This window comes from Pan troglodytes, chromosome 7 (assembly GCF_028858775.2).
Source record: "Pan troglodytes isolate AG18354 chromosome 7, NHGRI_mPanTro3-v2.0_pri, whole genome shotgun sequence".
Taxonomy (NCBI): domain Eukaryota; kingdom Metazoa; phylum Chordata; class Mammalia; order Primates; family Hominidae; genus Pan; species Pan troglodytes.
In genome coordinates this window covers 38,395,416-38,411,204 of record NC_072405.2, presented here as the reverse complement: position 1 = coordinate 38,411,204, position 15,789 = coordinate 38,395,416, and the positions used below count along the sequence as shown (strand labels likewise).

At 43.9% G+C, this 15,789-nt stretch overlaps 1 pseudogene; it reads right to left on the bottom strand.

Annotated features, from left to right (window-relative positions):
• Positions 1–7,991: 7,991 nt before the first annotated feature.
• Positions 7,992–9,314, bottom strand: LOC464091 (dual specificity mitogen-activated protein kinase kinase 1-like; annotated as a pseudogene).
• Positions 9,315–15,789: the final 6,475 nt, after the last annotated feature.

Below are 15,789 nucleotides of genomic sequence, written 5' to 3'. Positions count from 1 at the left end.
GGGGAGGGAGGATGGGTGGGTCTTACTTCAGCTTCCTACTTGGCAGTCTCAAGGTCTTTCACTTTATCATTGGGTACATGTTAAAACCAAATTCCTAACGTTTCGCAAGTTGGAGATAAACCCGACCAATCCAGGTTAGTTGCCACATCAGCTCACTCGCATAATGCTCTGGTTTTCAGAAACCAAATCTTCATTGCTGAGCTCTGGGGATTTCTCTTACTTTCTTGTAAGCTTAACTATGCATTCAAATGTTTTTACTTTTTTTTTTTTTTTCCACAGAGTCTCACTCTGTCACCCAGGCTGGAGTGCAGTGGTGCAATCTCGGCTCACTGCAACCTCTGCCTCCCAGGTTCAAGTGATTCTCTTGCCTCAGCCTCCTGATTAGCTGGGATTACAGGCACGTACCACCATGCCTGGCTAATTTTTGTAGTTTTAGTAGAGATGGGGTGGCATGAGCCACCGCAGCTGGTTCCTATGCATTCAAATGGATGTTACATCTGGCATTCCTCTGTGTTAATGGTGGGAGAGTTTTCAAGACATTGAGTCTGTCCTCTTCATAAAATTAGAAATCTTCAGTATTCTAATCTATCAAAGGTCGTTGTCCATACCATACGATCATAGCCTAATTTCCATACATGGCACACACTTCCACAGGAGCATGCTGCATGTGCACATGTGTGCACCCACACAATACCTGTTTTGCATACAGCAGACTCACCCTTAGTGCCCATGTGCAACTTTATCCCTTATGGGATCTCAGTGGAAGAAGTAAAAGTTTCAATGCCTAGAAAAGTATATGGGGTCAGAGGGAGTCCCTTCATTATCAACAGAAACTTTTCGGGAAATACAGCACAGTGGTTAACGCCTGTGTATCAGACAAGCCTGTGTTGAATCTAGCCTTTGCCAGTCTGTGACCTTGAGAAGAGTACTCAACATTTTTTTTTTTTTTTTTTTGAGACAGGGTCTTGCTCTGTCACTGAGGCTGGAGTGCAGTAGTGCATTCTTGGCTCATTGCAGCCTCAATATCCCATGCTCAAGTGATCTCCTATTCAGTCTCCTAAGTAGATGGTACTACATGTGTGCACTAATTTTTAAAAACTAAAAACAAATAATAAAAAAAATGTTTTTATAGAAACATCTCACTATGTTGCCCAGGCTGGTCTTGAACTCCTGGCCTCAAGCGATCCTCTCACCTTGGCCTCTGGGATTACAGGCATGAGCCACTGTGCCCGGCCTTACTCAACTTCTTTATGCTCAGTTTTCACATCTGTGAAATGAGAGTGTTAAATGTTGTGAGGATTAAATGAATGATTCAATAATGTTAGTTATTACATTTATTATTATTATTCTTTATTTGTATGCTTAAAAAAACTCAATCCCTTTCCAAAAGACTCTGAGGGCCAGTATATTAAGTTGAACCACAAAATCGCTTTCATGCGTGTCCGTGTGAAGAGACCACCAAACAGGCTTTGTGTGAGCAATAAAGCTTTTAATCACCTGGGTGCAGGTGGGTTGAGTCCGAAAAGAGAGTCATCGAAGGGAGATAAGGGTGGGGCCGTTTTATAGGATTTGGGTAGATAAAGGAAAATTACAGTCAAAGGGGGGTTGTTCTCTGGTGGGCAGAAGTGGGGGTCACAAGGTGCTCAGTAGGGGAGCTTTTGAGCCAGTATGAGCCAGGAGAAGGAATTTCACAAGACAATGTCATCAGTTAAGGCAGGAACAGGCCATTTTCACTTCTTGTGTGGTGGAATGTCATCAGTTAAGGCAGGAACTGGCCATCGGGATGTGTACGTGCAGGTCACAGGGGATATGATGGCTTAGCTTGGGCTCAGAGGCCTGACAATCGCCATGTTTGTAGATAAAAAATTATTAGATTAGTAGTTTAGTAAGGCTCAATGTAATACTCACTTCAGAACAGGGATCCTATTTTGAAGTTGTTAGAGGAAGACACATTCAAAGGATGAGACTTTGATAATAGAAACACAGATTGGGGCTGGGTGCAGTGGCTCATGCCTGTGAGCACTTTGGGAGGCTGAGGCAGGAGGATCACCTGAGGTCAGGAGTTTGAGACCAGTTTGGCCAACATGGTTGAAACTCTGTCTCTACTAAAAATACAAAAATTAGCCGGGCATGGTGGTGGCCACCTGTAATCCCAGCTACTTGGAAGACTGAGGCAGGAGAATCACTTAAACCCAGGAGGTGATGATACAGGAGTTATTAAGAAATAATTTTTAGGCAGATAGTAAGGGTAAATGTTCTCAGTGGAAATTTTCCTGGAATAAGAAACAATCCCTGAACCATCTCTTCTCTAACAGAAATGGTGGCTTGAAGGGTTGGGCCAGCAAACTTTAATATGCACATGCAGGCCATTAGAAACTGGGTTCACTCAATATGGCGATTCCTGCCGTCTTTTCCTTGTCACCAGGTGTAGCAATTGTCATGGCCACCTCCAGATAACACCATGTGTTCAGAACATCATGGCGACCTGCATTTGTATGTTATGGGGCTAAGGTGGGAGGGCCAGGTTTTTCTCGGGTTATGTAAATGACACACCTGGTGGGCCCTATGGAAATCAGACACCACCTCCTCCGGCCTCTTCCTATAAGCAGCCGCAGCCACTTTTCCGCTGCACACGGAGTTTTCTCTTTGTTTGAATACCCCTCCCTCTGTCTCTATACGGGGGAGCTGTTTTCTTCTTCCTTCTTTCTTGCCTATGAAACTTTTCGATCCTTAAAACCACTCCACGTGTGTCCATTTTATTTAAACCGGCACGAGACCGAGGACCCTGGTATTCCTCCAGTCATTGGAGTGGTATCAGCAAGGTTGCAGTGAGCCGAGATCACCCCACTGCACCCCAGCCTGGGCGACAGAGTGCGACGCTGCTCAAAAAAAAAAAAAAAAAAAAAGTAACGAAGATTGGGACTCAGTCTCTGGGGTTAGGAAGGTCCCCAGGTGTTGAATTTGAATTCCCCATTGGACATTTCTTCGGTTTTATTATAATTTAGTCAGTTTTAGCATTGCCTAATTTAGATAAGTTTTGCCAGAAAGTTGCTGAAAAGTTATATATTTCAGGGTATTGAATAGGCCTATGTATTTGAAACAAAAATATCCCATTTTGGAAGTGATCATTAAGAATAGGAGACTTGGTAGTTAGCAGGAGGCTTTTAGATGGTCAGCTCATTAGCGAGCTCCTAAGGTGGCCTGCCGAGTGATTAGGAGAAAGAATTGAGGGTGGATTTGCATACTTCTGGATCTGATCTTCTTGTTAACACTGGATAGCTGATTAATAACTGTGAAGAAAATAAAGGTCCTGCCGGGTGGCCCGCAGGGAGCGATACATAATTAGAGGAAACCTCCCCTGCCAGACAGAGAGCTGCTGCTGCAGGGTTGATGAATAACCTTCTGAGGCCGGGAGTTGGAATTTAGCCGAATTCCTGTCACTTTCTCCTGTAATTTGACTGTGTGATTCGCTGACAAGAAAAAGTGGCCCTGCGGAGGTGAGCCCTCCCCACACCCTGCGGAGGTGAGCCCTCCCCACACCCGAGGCTCTCCAATGCTGCTGAAGCCTTTTGAATTCACTCGTCTTTGAACAGATCAGTCGTTAGGTAATCTCTCTGATTTCACTTTTGTGATTTAGGTAAATTAGAAAATTAGCAACAATTAAGTCAGCTATGGGAGAGGCTTGAGATATATGGCCTGTTATTTCACAAGAGATAGTTAACTACATTCTGTAGCACTTCCTATGATCTTTATGAGACTTGTTTACTCAGTTTCTCTGGTGGGCAGAATTTTTTTTTTTTTTTTTTTTTTTTTTGAGACAGTCTCGCTCTGTTGCCAGGCTGGAGTGCAATGGCGTGATCTCAGCTTACCGCAACCTCCGCCTCCCGGGTTCATGCCATTCTCCTGCCCCAGCCTCCTGAGTAGCTGGGACTACAGGCGCGTGCCACCACACCTGGCTAATTTTTGTATTTTTAGTAGAGACGGGGTTTCACTGTGTTGGCCAGGATGGTCTCGATCTCCTGACCTCATGATCTGCCTGCCTTGGCCTCCCAAGTTGCTGGGATTACAGGTGTGAGCCACCGCACCTGGCTGCAGAATTTAGTTTCTATTCCTACCCCAAAATCGAATTGGTGGCTGAATGTTGACCCGAAATGACAATGTAGTGTTAGAGCCTCTCCAAGGATGCCAGAACTCTCTGATGACAACGGATTACATCTCCCTCTTAATTTCTTCCTTAAAAACCATGTAAGTAATCCATGGTAGCTTCTTTTATTATATTGTATTTATTTATTTTTAGAGATGGGGGTCTCATTTTGTTGCCCAGGCTGGTCTCAAACTCCTGGACTCAAGTGATCCTCTGACCTCGGCCTCCCAAAGTGCTGAGATTACAGGCATGAGCCACCATGCCTGGCCCCATAATCACTTATGTAAAAGTAAAAGAAAACCCCCGGATCACCATATTCACACCTTGGTGCATGGCAAGGCCCTGAGTGAAAAGAGGATTGAATCTAGAGCAGAGATGGAGAAGTATGACTTTCATTATGGGAAAGGCATTTCTATGTAATAGAAGGAAAAAGAAGACTGTAGTTGAAGATGGAGAATTGGTGGTTAAAATACGAGGGATGATTTGGTACTTGATGGGTTCTGTATTCTTCATGAAGTGTGAGGAATGATCAATTGAGGCTACATGGAACAGGACGTCAGAGTTTTAGTGGAGTGGAGAGGTATGAAATCCTAATGGAGAATGGGAGAAGGGTTTAGTAGAGGAAATTTAAGAAAATTTCTGGGCATGGTTGAGTGTAAATTTGAGGTTGGTCACTATTAATTTGACCTGTTACCATTCTGCTTAACTGGGTGTTTTTCTCCAGTAATAACCAATGTTTCAAGTTCAAGGCATAGAGGAGGTAAGGTGGATATTGGATCTGTGCAGAGTTCAGGTTCTGCTGTGGAAGGAGAAGGTCAAGGAGCTGAAGGTATTTGTAAGACAGTAAATGCATTTGCTAGACTATGGAATTGTAGCTTGATGAGAAGGAATGTGCTGGGTAAAAAAAAGTAGAAATGTCATTGTTTTTGGGATGTTGATGAGGTCAAAGAAATGTGGGAGGAAATGGAGAAAGTGATGTCAAAGGAAAGAGGTTACAGTAGGAGACAGAGGTTTTTAAATTAGTGCCTTTTCTTTTTTTTAATATTTGTTTATTTAGTTTTTACACGGACAAGGTCTTACCTTGTTGCCCAGGTTGGTCTCGAACTGCTGGCATGAGCCATTGCACCTGGCGGTACCTTTTCTTTTTGCTTCATTTCTTTTTTCTTTTTCTGAGAAGCTCAGTGGAAGAGGAGGTATCTTCAGCTTGGGTGACTGGAAAGGCTTAATTGAGATGAGATTTAAGTTGGTTTTGGAAATATTTGCATGGGGAAAGAGACTGGAAGTTACGTGGAGCTGTAATTTTGGTGAACACATTATGCAAAGTGGAAACTCATGACACTTGTCTTTCCTTGCAACAAATAAACTTGCCCAGCCACTGCTGATGCCATTTTATTATTATCATTATTTTATAGAGACAGGGTCTCACTATGTTGTCCAAGCTGATCTCAAACTCCTGGACTCAAGTGATCCTCCCACCTCGGCCTCCCAAAGTGCTGGGATTCTAGGCATGAGCCACTGTACCCAGCCATAGCTATCTATTTTCTGTGCATCTGTTTATGTATTTGTTGAGAATTTATTATATTCTAGGGCTCATGATATATTCTTTACTTTCGTTAGCTCATTTAATCCTAAGGACTCTATAAGGCAGGCATTATTATCAACCCCATTTTTATATGCAAAACTGAGACTCAGAGGCTAAAATTTTTGCCCTCATTCAAATGGTTGGATTTGGATTTGGTTGGAGCTGGGTGTTAAATCTGGTTTATGGACTGTTATTCATAGGTTGAATAACATAATCCGATGGTACACAGACACACCTTAAATTGAGGTAAAATTCACATAACATACATTCCCCATTTTAACCATTTTAAGGTATGCCAATTTAGTGGCTTCTAGTACATACACAGATTGTGCTACTGCAACTACTAATTCTAAAACATTTCCTTGCTTCCTTCCTTCCCTCTCTCTCTTTCCTTCCTCTCTCCCCTGCCCTCCCTTCCCCTCCCCTCCCTCCCTCTCTTTCTTTTCTTTTCTCTTTCTTTCTTTCTTTTTCTTTCCTTCTTTCTTTCTTTTTCTTTCTTTCTCTTTTTCTTTCTTTTCTCTTTCTTTTTCTTTCCTTCCTTTTCTTTTTTCTTTCTCTCTCCCCTCCCTCCCCTCCCCTCCCTTCCTCCCTCCTTTCTTTCTCTTTCTTTCCTTCCTTCCTTCCTTTCTGTCTCTTTCTTCCATCTCTGTTTTTTCTCTTTCTTTTCTCCCTCTCTTCTTTCTTTTTAAAGACAGGATCTCACTGTTACCCAGGCTGGAGTGCAGTGGTGTGAAGTGAAGGCTCACTTCAGCTTCGACCTCCCAGGCTCAGGCCTTAGCCTCCTGACTAGGTGGGACCACAGGAATGCACCACTATGGCTGGCTAATTTTGGGAAACATAGAGAGACTTCATCTCTACCAGAAAAAAAAAAAATGTAGAACATTTTCAATACTCCAAAAAGAAACCCCATATTTATTAAGCAGTCACTTCCTTTGTACCCCTCCTACCAGACCCTGGTGATCACTAATTGGTTTTCTGTCTCTGTGGACTTCCATACTTTGGACATTTCATATAAATAGAATCATGTAATATGATAAGCCTTTCGTGTCTGGCTTCTTTCATTTGTTTTCAAGCTTTGTCTTGTTGTAGCAGGTAACACACTCTGTACATTTTAATGGCTGAATAGTAATCTGTGGTATGGATATACCACATTTTGTTTATCCATTCAACAGTTGATGAATATTTAGGTTGTTTCTACCTTTTGGCTATTGTGAATAATGCTGCTGTGAACATTTATGTGTAGTTTCTATTCGAACATTCGTGTTCAGTTCTCTTAGATATATACCTGGGAGTGGAATTGCTCGGTTGTGTGGTAGTTCTATGTTTAGCTTTTTGAGGAACAACCAAAGTGTTTTCTACAGTGGCTGCACCATTTACATTTTCACCAACAACATATCTACTCAAGTCCTTGTCTTTTCGAGTTGTAAGAATTCTTTTTCTTTTCTTTTCCTTTTTTTAGCTTCCATCCTTTTTTTTAAACTTCATAGTATATTTATTAGAATAAGAGATTAGATTTGTTAAACATCTTGGTTAAAATGGTTAAAAGGATTTTCATACAATATTAGGCACTGTACGTGTCGTTTATAGCAGCATTGGTACTTGGATATGGGGAAAGATAAATCTGACATTTTAATGCCTTGATCAATTTGTGACATTCAAAATAATTTCACCACTTAAGAGACAATCAAAACTTAAAGAGACATACCACTGAGTATCCCACACAGTATATTGAAAATAAATGTAGAAATACAACCGGAAGTCTACAGATCGTCACAGTAGACAGACTGGTGAAGCCCCAGCTATCATGGCAGTGAAGTGCTCTGGCTAGATTTGGATGTAAACTGCTGAATTCTACATGAAAAGCAAATAATAATAAAATAACACGATGTACACTTTCTGATGCTCATATTCACAGCAGCAAAGCATGCTTCACATGCACTGCCTGTGAAGGATCTCACAAAGCTCCCTCCTACTCAGAGAGAAAGTATGCCCAGCAAGAATAAAGTACCACCAAATGTGAAAGAATCCCGAAAATACAGGCAGACAGCCAGTCATGGAGCAAGAACAGCAGTGCAATTGTAAGAATGACTACCCACAGTCACCAGAATTTCACTGTAATTCAGCCTGGCACGGGTTTTGATCATCAACATACACACAAATAGCCCCAAGCACAAAGCCAATCCACTTACGGGAACAATAATAGTAATAAGAATAAAGACAGTAATATTAAAAATGACAAGAGTATAATCTTGGCACATGCTGTGTTCTTCATCCTTCGTCACAGGTGAAATGCACATCTAAACAGAGACAGGCATGGGAAGGAGGCCCAAAAGTGACATGGCAAACCACTGGGCAGGGGACTTGCTCTTTGCTGCTTCCCAAACACTTAGACGCCAGCAGCATGGGTTGGTGTGCTGGGCTGGTTAAGCCCGATGGTGGAGCAGAGCCAACCCGCAAAATCCACTTCCTCAGCATCAGATCTCTTGATAAAAGCATGAACCATGAGTTGCTTCAAATCTGCTCTCTCTACGGGGTTTTTAATTAGGCATTTATTCACAAAATCTTGAAATTCCAGACTGAACACTCCACTGGGCAGTTTTGGAGGAGGCTCGTTGACTATGTAATCCAACAACTCAAAAATTGCCACGGGAGGTCGGCTGTCCATTCCATATGAGCTAAGAGGCCTCCCTGGGGTCCTTGGCCTGGGTGGGGTCTCAGCCGCATCTCCCTCCACCTGGCACCCAAACATCAGCTCCAGCTCCTTGGCATCTGGAGAAGGGATGGGATACCTCCCAACCGCCATCTCTACCGGAGAGAGTCCCATGCTCCAGATGTCTGACTGCACAGAGTAATGAGTCCCCTGGAATCTTTCTGGCGACATGTAGGACCTTGGGCCCATGAAGGAGTTGGCCATGGAGTCGATGAGCTGCCCACTGACCCCAAAGTTACAGAGCTTGATCTCCCCACGGGACCTGACTATGATGTGGGAGGGCTGGACATCTATGTGCATGATCTTGTGCTTCTCCCTCAGATATGTCAGGCCTTTTATTACAGCAATGCTAACTTTTTCTAAAATTTGTTCAGGAATTCTTCCCGCTTTCTTCAGGACTTGATCCAGGGAATCTCCATCCATGTGCTACCTGCAGATACTGATCTCGCCTCTCACTGTAGAATGCACCACAGAAGCCCACGATGTACGGAGAGTTGCACTCATGAAGAACCTGCAGCTCCCTTATGATCTGGTTCCGGATTGCAGGTTTGATCTCCAGATGAATTAGCTTTCTGGCCACGACCAGGCCAGAAGGCTTGTGGGAAGCCTTGAACACCACACCGCCATTGCCAGCCCCCAACTCACTGATCTTCTCAAAGTCGTCATCCTTTAGTTCTCCCACCTTCTATTTCTGGGTAAGAAAGGCCTCAAGGTGCTTTCGCTGCTGCTCGTCAAGCTCTAGCTCTTCCAGCTTCTTCTGCAAGGCCTCCAAATTGGTTTCCGCAGAGCTGGTCCCGTTAACCACGGCTGGAGCCGTCGGGGGCTGGGGTCAGCTGGATGGGCGTCGGCGTCTTCTTGGGCATTTTGGACCCGACTAAGGCGCTTCCAACTCCGGGGGGAGGGCAACACCTCTCGCGTCCTCCCGCTGCGCTGCTCCGCGCCCGCTGTGCAGGACCAAGTCCGGGCCGCGTCTGCCTTCGGCGAGGCTGCCTTCGGAGGGTGAGCCCCTCGCGAGCCCGTCAGCGCCGAGGGGCCGGTAGCGGTCTTAGGGGACCCCCGCCTCAACAACCCGGGACTCAGCTCCCCACGCAGAGAGCCGAAGGGCTGCCCTGCAGGAGCGAGCAGGCTGAACATGCGGTTGGGCAGCCCGGGATTCCCTCCCTTTCTCCCTCAACCAACCAGTCCCTCCGGCTCGGGCGGCCCAGCTGCGCGCGCACTAGAGCCCAGCTCCAGCTCCTGCCGTGGAAAGTGCTGCCGCCGCAGCGCACCTAGCCGCTCGTCAAAGCGATCCTGGGAGGGAATGGAGGCCGGGGCAGGGCGAGGAAGGGGAAGAATTCTTTTTTCTGTTCTGGATACTAGGCCTTTACCAGATATATGTTTGCAAATATTTTCTCCCATTCTGTAGGTTATCATTTACGCTTTCTTGATAGTTTCCTTGATGTGCAAAAGCCCGTTATTTTGAAATTCAATTTGTCTATTTTTTCTTTTGTTGCTTGTGCTTTGGGTGTCATATTTAAGAAAACTAGTTAAAGGTCAAGAAGACATATACTTACGTTTTATTCTAAAAGTTTTATCATTTTTATTCTTACATTTAGGTCTTTGATCAATTTCAAATTAATTTTTACATATGGTGTAAGGTAGGGGTTTGATTTCATTGTTTTGCATGTGAATATTCAGTTGTCTCAACACCATTTGTTGAAGAGACGATTCTTTCCTCATTTAATGGCCTTGACAAACTTGTTGAAAACCAATTAGCTATAGAAGTAAGAATTTATTTCTGGACTCTCAGTTCTACTCTATTGATCTGTCTATCCTTATGCCAATACCACACTGTTGTGATTACTGTAGCTTTGTTGTAAGTTTTGAAATTGGGAACTGTGTGTTTTCCTACTTTGTTCTTCTTTTTCCATCTTTGTTTTAGGATATTCTCCATCTTTATCAATTCCCTATGAATTTTAGAATCAGCTCATCTATTTCTGCCAAAATGACAGAATTTGACAGAGATTGGATCAATATGTAGATCAATTTGGGGAACATTGCTGATATAGTTTGGATATTGTTCCCCCAGAATCTCATGTTGAATTGTAATCCCCAGTGCTGGAGGTGGGGCCAGGTGGAAGGTGACTGGATCATGGGAATGGATTTTTCATGACTGGCTTAGTGCTATCCCCTTGATGTTGTCCTTGCAGTAGTGAGTGAGTACTTGAAAGATCTGACTGTTTAAAAGTGTGTGACATCTTCCTCCACACACTCTCTTGCTCTTGCTCTTGCCATGTGATGTGCCTACTCTTGCTTCACCTTCTGCCATGAGTAAAAGCTCCCTGAGCCTTCCCAGAAGCTGAGCAGATGTGTAGCACTGTGCTTCCTGTACAGCCTGCAGAACCATGAGCCAATTAAGCCTCTTTTCTTTACAAATTACGCAGTCTCAGCTATTTCTTTATAGCAATCTAAGAATGGCCTAATACAATTGGCATCTTAATAATATTGTCTTCTAATCTATGATAGTGAAATGTTTTTCTATTTATTTAGGTCTTCTTTAATTTTTTTTCAGCAATGTTTTGTGGTTTTCAGTGTATAAGTCCTTGTCCTCCTTGGTGACATTTATTCCTAGATATTTTATTATTTTGGATGATATTGTAAGTGGAGTCATTTTCTTAATTTCCTTTTCAGAGTGTTCATTGCTGTTGTCTTGAAGCACAACTGATTTTTGTGTATTGTTCTTATATTCTGTCACTTTGCTGAATTCACTTATCTCTAAAAATTTTATTGTGTATTCCTTAGGGTTTTCTTTCTCTCTCTCTCTATAAGATCAGTTCATCTGAAAAAGGGTTACTTCTTCTTTTCAGATTTGGATGGCTTTAATTGTTTTACTTGCTTAATTGCCTGGGCTGGAACTTCCAGCACAATGTTAAACAGAAGTGGTGAGAGTGGACATCTGTGTCATTTTCCAGATCGCAGGGAAAAAAACCTTCACTATTTCATCAGTAAGTGTGATATTAGCTGTGGGTTTTTAATAGATGACCTTGATCAGGTTGAGGAAGTTCCCTTATAGTCCTAGTTTGTTGAAATTTTTTTTTCAATGAAAGAGTATTGGCTTTTGTCAAATACTTTTTATGCATGAAGAAGTTTTCATGTTTTTCTCTCCTTTGTTCTATTAATGTGGTGTATTACATGGATTTATTTCCATATGTTGAATCATCCTTGCATTCCTGGAATAAATCCAACTTGGTCATGGTGTGTAATCCTTTTACTATGCTACTAGATTCAATTTGGTAGTATTTTGTTGAGAATTTTCTCATCAGTCTTCATGAGATATATTGATCTGTAGTTTTGTTTTCTTCTAGTGTCTTTACCTGGCTTTGGCATCAGGGTGATACTGGCTTCATATAAAGAGTTAATAAGTGTTCTCTTCTATTTTTTGGAAGAGTTTGAGAAGATTGTTAATCCTTCTTTAGGCATTTGGGAGTATTCCCCAGTGAAGTCATTGGGTCTTAGAATTTTCTTTGTTGAAAATGTTTTGATTACTGATTCAATGTCATTACTTGCTATGGACCTATTAAAATTTTCTGCTTCTTCTTGAGTCACCTTTGGTACTTTGTGTAGGAATTTGTCCCTTTCTTTTTTTCTTTTTTGTTTGAGATGGAGTTTCACTCTTGTTGCCCAGGCTGGAGTGCAATGGTGCTATCTTGGCTCACCGCAACCTCCACCTCCTGGGTTCAAGCGATTCTCCTGCCTCAACCTCCTGAGTAGCTGGGATTACAGGCATGCACCACCTTGCCCAGCTAATTTTTTTTTTTTTTTTGTATTTTTAGGAGAGATGGCGTTTCTCCATGTTGGTCAGGCTGGTCTCAAGCTCCCGACCTCAGGTGATCCACCCGCCTTGGCCTCCCAATGTGCTGGCTAAACGTTTGTTAATTTTGCTTATGTTTTTAAAAAACCTTTTTGTTTTGTTGATTCTTTCTATTGTTTTTCTATATTCATTTATCTTTGTCTAATCTTTATTGTTTCCTTTCTTCTGATTCCTGAGTTTAGTTTGCTTTTCTTTTTCTAGTTTCTTAAAATAGGAGGTTAGGTAATTGATTTGACATCTTTTTTTATTTTTAAATGTAAGTGTTTAGAGTTATACATTTTCTTTAAGCACTGCTTTCACTGCGTCCCAAAACTTTTTTGTATGTTGTGTTTTTATTTTTATTCACCTCAAAGTATTTTCTAATTCCTTTTGTTACTTTCTCTTTCACCTGTTGGTTGTTTAAGAGTGTGTTATTTAATTTTCACATATTTGTCAATTTTCCAGATTTCCTTCTGCTATTGATTTCTAATTCATTCTGTGTGGTTGGAGAAGAAACTTTGTGTGATTTCAGTTTTTGAAAAGTCTTTGAGATTTGTTTTGTGGTTTAAATATAATCTATTCTGGAGTTGGTCCATATACACTTGAGAAGAATGCTAGGTATGAGAAGAGTGTCTACTGTTGGGTAGAGTGTTCTATAATAGAACTCTGTAGAGTTTGTTAGGTCTAGTTTGTTTACAGTGTCATTCAACTCTTGTATTTCCTTGTTGGTCTTTTTTCTAGTTGTTCCACCCACTACTGAAAGTGGAGTAGTGAAGTTTGTAATGATTATTATTGAATAATCTCTCCCTTCAATTCTGCCAATTTTTGCCTTATATATTTTGGGTCTCTGTTTTTAGGTACATATGTTTATAATTGTTTTATCTTCTTGATTGTATATAATCAGTATTGTTTTTTTAAAATTAATTAATTAATTTATTTTTATTGATCATTCTGGGTGTTTCTCGCAGCGGGGGATTTGGCAGGGTCATAAGACAATAGTGGAGGGAAGGTCAGCAGATAAACAAGTGAACAAAGGTCTCTGGTTTTCCTAGGCAGAGGACCCTGCGGCCTTCCGCAGTGTTTGTGTCCCTGGGTACTTGAGATTAGGGAGTGGTGATGACTCTTAACGAGCATGCTGCCTCCAAGCATCTGTTTAACAAAGCACATCTTGCACCGCCCTTAATCCATTTAACCCTGAGTGGACACAGCACATGTTTCAGAGAGCACAGGGTTGGGGGTAAGGTCATAGATCAACAGCATCCCAAGGCAGAAGAATTTTTCTTAGTACAGAACAAAATGAAGTCTCCCATGTCTACTTCTTTCTACACAGACACAGCAACAATCTGATTTCTCTATCTTTTCCCCACCTTTCCCCCTTTTCTATTCCACAAAACCGCCATAGTCATCATGGCCCGTTCTCAATGAGCTGTTGGGTACACCTCCCAGATGGGGTGGTGGCCGGGCAGAGGGGCTCCTCACTTCCCAGAAGGGGCGGCCGGGCAGAGGCACCCCCCACCTCCCGGACAGGGCGGCTGGCTGGGCGGAGGCTGACCCCCCACCTCCCTCCCGGACGGGGCGGCTGGCCGGGTGGGGGCTGACCCCCCACCTCCCTCCCGGACGGGGTGGCTGGCTGGGTGGGGGCTGACCCCCACCTCCCTCCCGGACGGGGTGGCTGCTGGATGGGGTGGCTGCTGGGCGGAGACACTCCTCACTTCCCAGACAGGGTGGCTGCCGGGCGGAGGGGCTCCTCACTTCTCAGACGGGGCGGCTGCCGGGCGGAGGGGCTCCTCACTTCTCAGATGGGGCGGCTGCCGGGCAGAGATGCTCCTCACCTCCCAGACGGGGTCGCGGCCGGGCAGAGGTGCTCCTCACATCCCAGACGGGGCAGCGGGGCAAAGGTGCTCCCCACATCTCAGACGATGGGCGGCCGGGCAGAGACGATCCTCACTCCCTAGATGGGATGGCGGCCGGGAAGAGATGCTCCTCACTTCCCAGACTGGGCAGCCAGGCAGAGGGGCTCCTCACATCCCAGACGATGGGTGTCCGGGCAGAGACGCTTCTCACTTCCCAGACGGGGTGGCAGCCGGGCAGAGGCTGTAATCTCGGCACTTTGGGAGGCCAAGGCAGGCGGCTGGGAGGTGGAGGTTGTAGCGAGCTGAGCTCACGCCACTGCACTCCAGCCTGGGCAACATTGAGCACTGAGTGAACGAGACTCCGTCTGCAATCCCGGCACCTCGGGAGGCCGAGGCTGGCGGATCACTCGCGGTTAGGAGCTGGAGACCAGCCCGGCCAACACAGCGAAACCCCATCTCCACCAAAAAAATACGAAAACCAGTCAGGCATGGCGGCACGCGCCTGCAGTCGCAGGCACTCGGCAGGCTGAGGCGGGAGAATCAGGCAGGGAGGTTGCAGTGAGCCGAGATGGCGGCAGTACAGTCCAGCCTCGGCTCGGCATCGGAGGGAGACCGTGGAAAGAGAGGGAGAGGGAGACCGTGGGGAGAGGGAGAGGGAGAGGGAGAGGGAGAGCTATAATCAGTATTGTATATATTATATAATTATGATTGTATAATATCCATTATTGTCTTTTGTAAACATTTTTATCTTACTATTTTGTTTGATATTAATATAGCCACTCAAGTTCTTTTTTGGCTAATGTTTGCTTGGAAAGTCTCTTCCTATTCTTTTACTTTCAACCTATTTGTGTTTGTGTGTGTGTATATGTGTGTTTTGAGATGGGGTCTCACTCTGTCATCCAGGCTCGAGTGCAGTGGCATGGTCTCAGCTCACTGCAACCTCCACCTCCCCAGGTTCAAGTGATTTTCCTACCTCAGCTTCTGGAGTAACTAGGACTACAGGTGTGTGCCACCATGCCCAGCTAATTTTTTTTTTTTGAGACTGGAGTCTTGCTCTGTCACCCAGGCTAGAGTGCAGTGTCACGACCTTGGCTCACTGCAACCTCCGCCTCCCGGGTTCAAGAGATTCTCCTGCCTCAGCCTCTTGAGTAGCTGGGATTACAGGCACTCACCACTACGCCTGGCTAATTTTTATATTTTTAGTAGACATGGGGTTTCACCATGTTGGTCAGGCTGGTCTTGAACTTCCGACCTTGTGATCTGCCCGCCTCAGCCTCCCAGAGTGCTGGGATTACAGGTGTGAGCCACCGTGCCTGGCTAATTTTTGTACTTTTTAGTAGAGACAGGGTTTTGCCATGTTGCCCAACTCCTGGCCTCAAGTGATTCACCCACCTTGGCCTTCATTGTAAGCATGAGCCATTGTGCCTGGCCTCAACCTATTTGTCTTTGGATTTAAAGTGAGTATTTTGTAGACAGCATATGGTTAGATTATTTTAAAAAATATATATTCTGCTAAATCTCTTCCCTTTACTCAGAGAATTTAATCTCTGAATTAATTTACGCTAATTAATTACTGATAAGGAAAGGCTTCTGCACTTTGCTATTGTTTTCTATATTTCACATTGTTTTTTTCCCTCAATTCCTCCATTATTGCCTCCTTTTATATTTAAT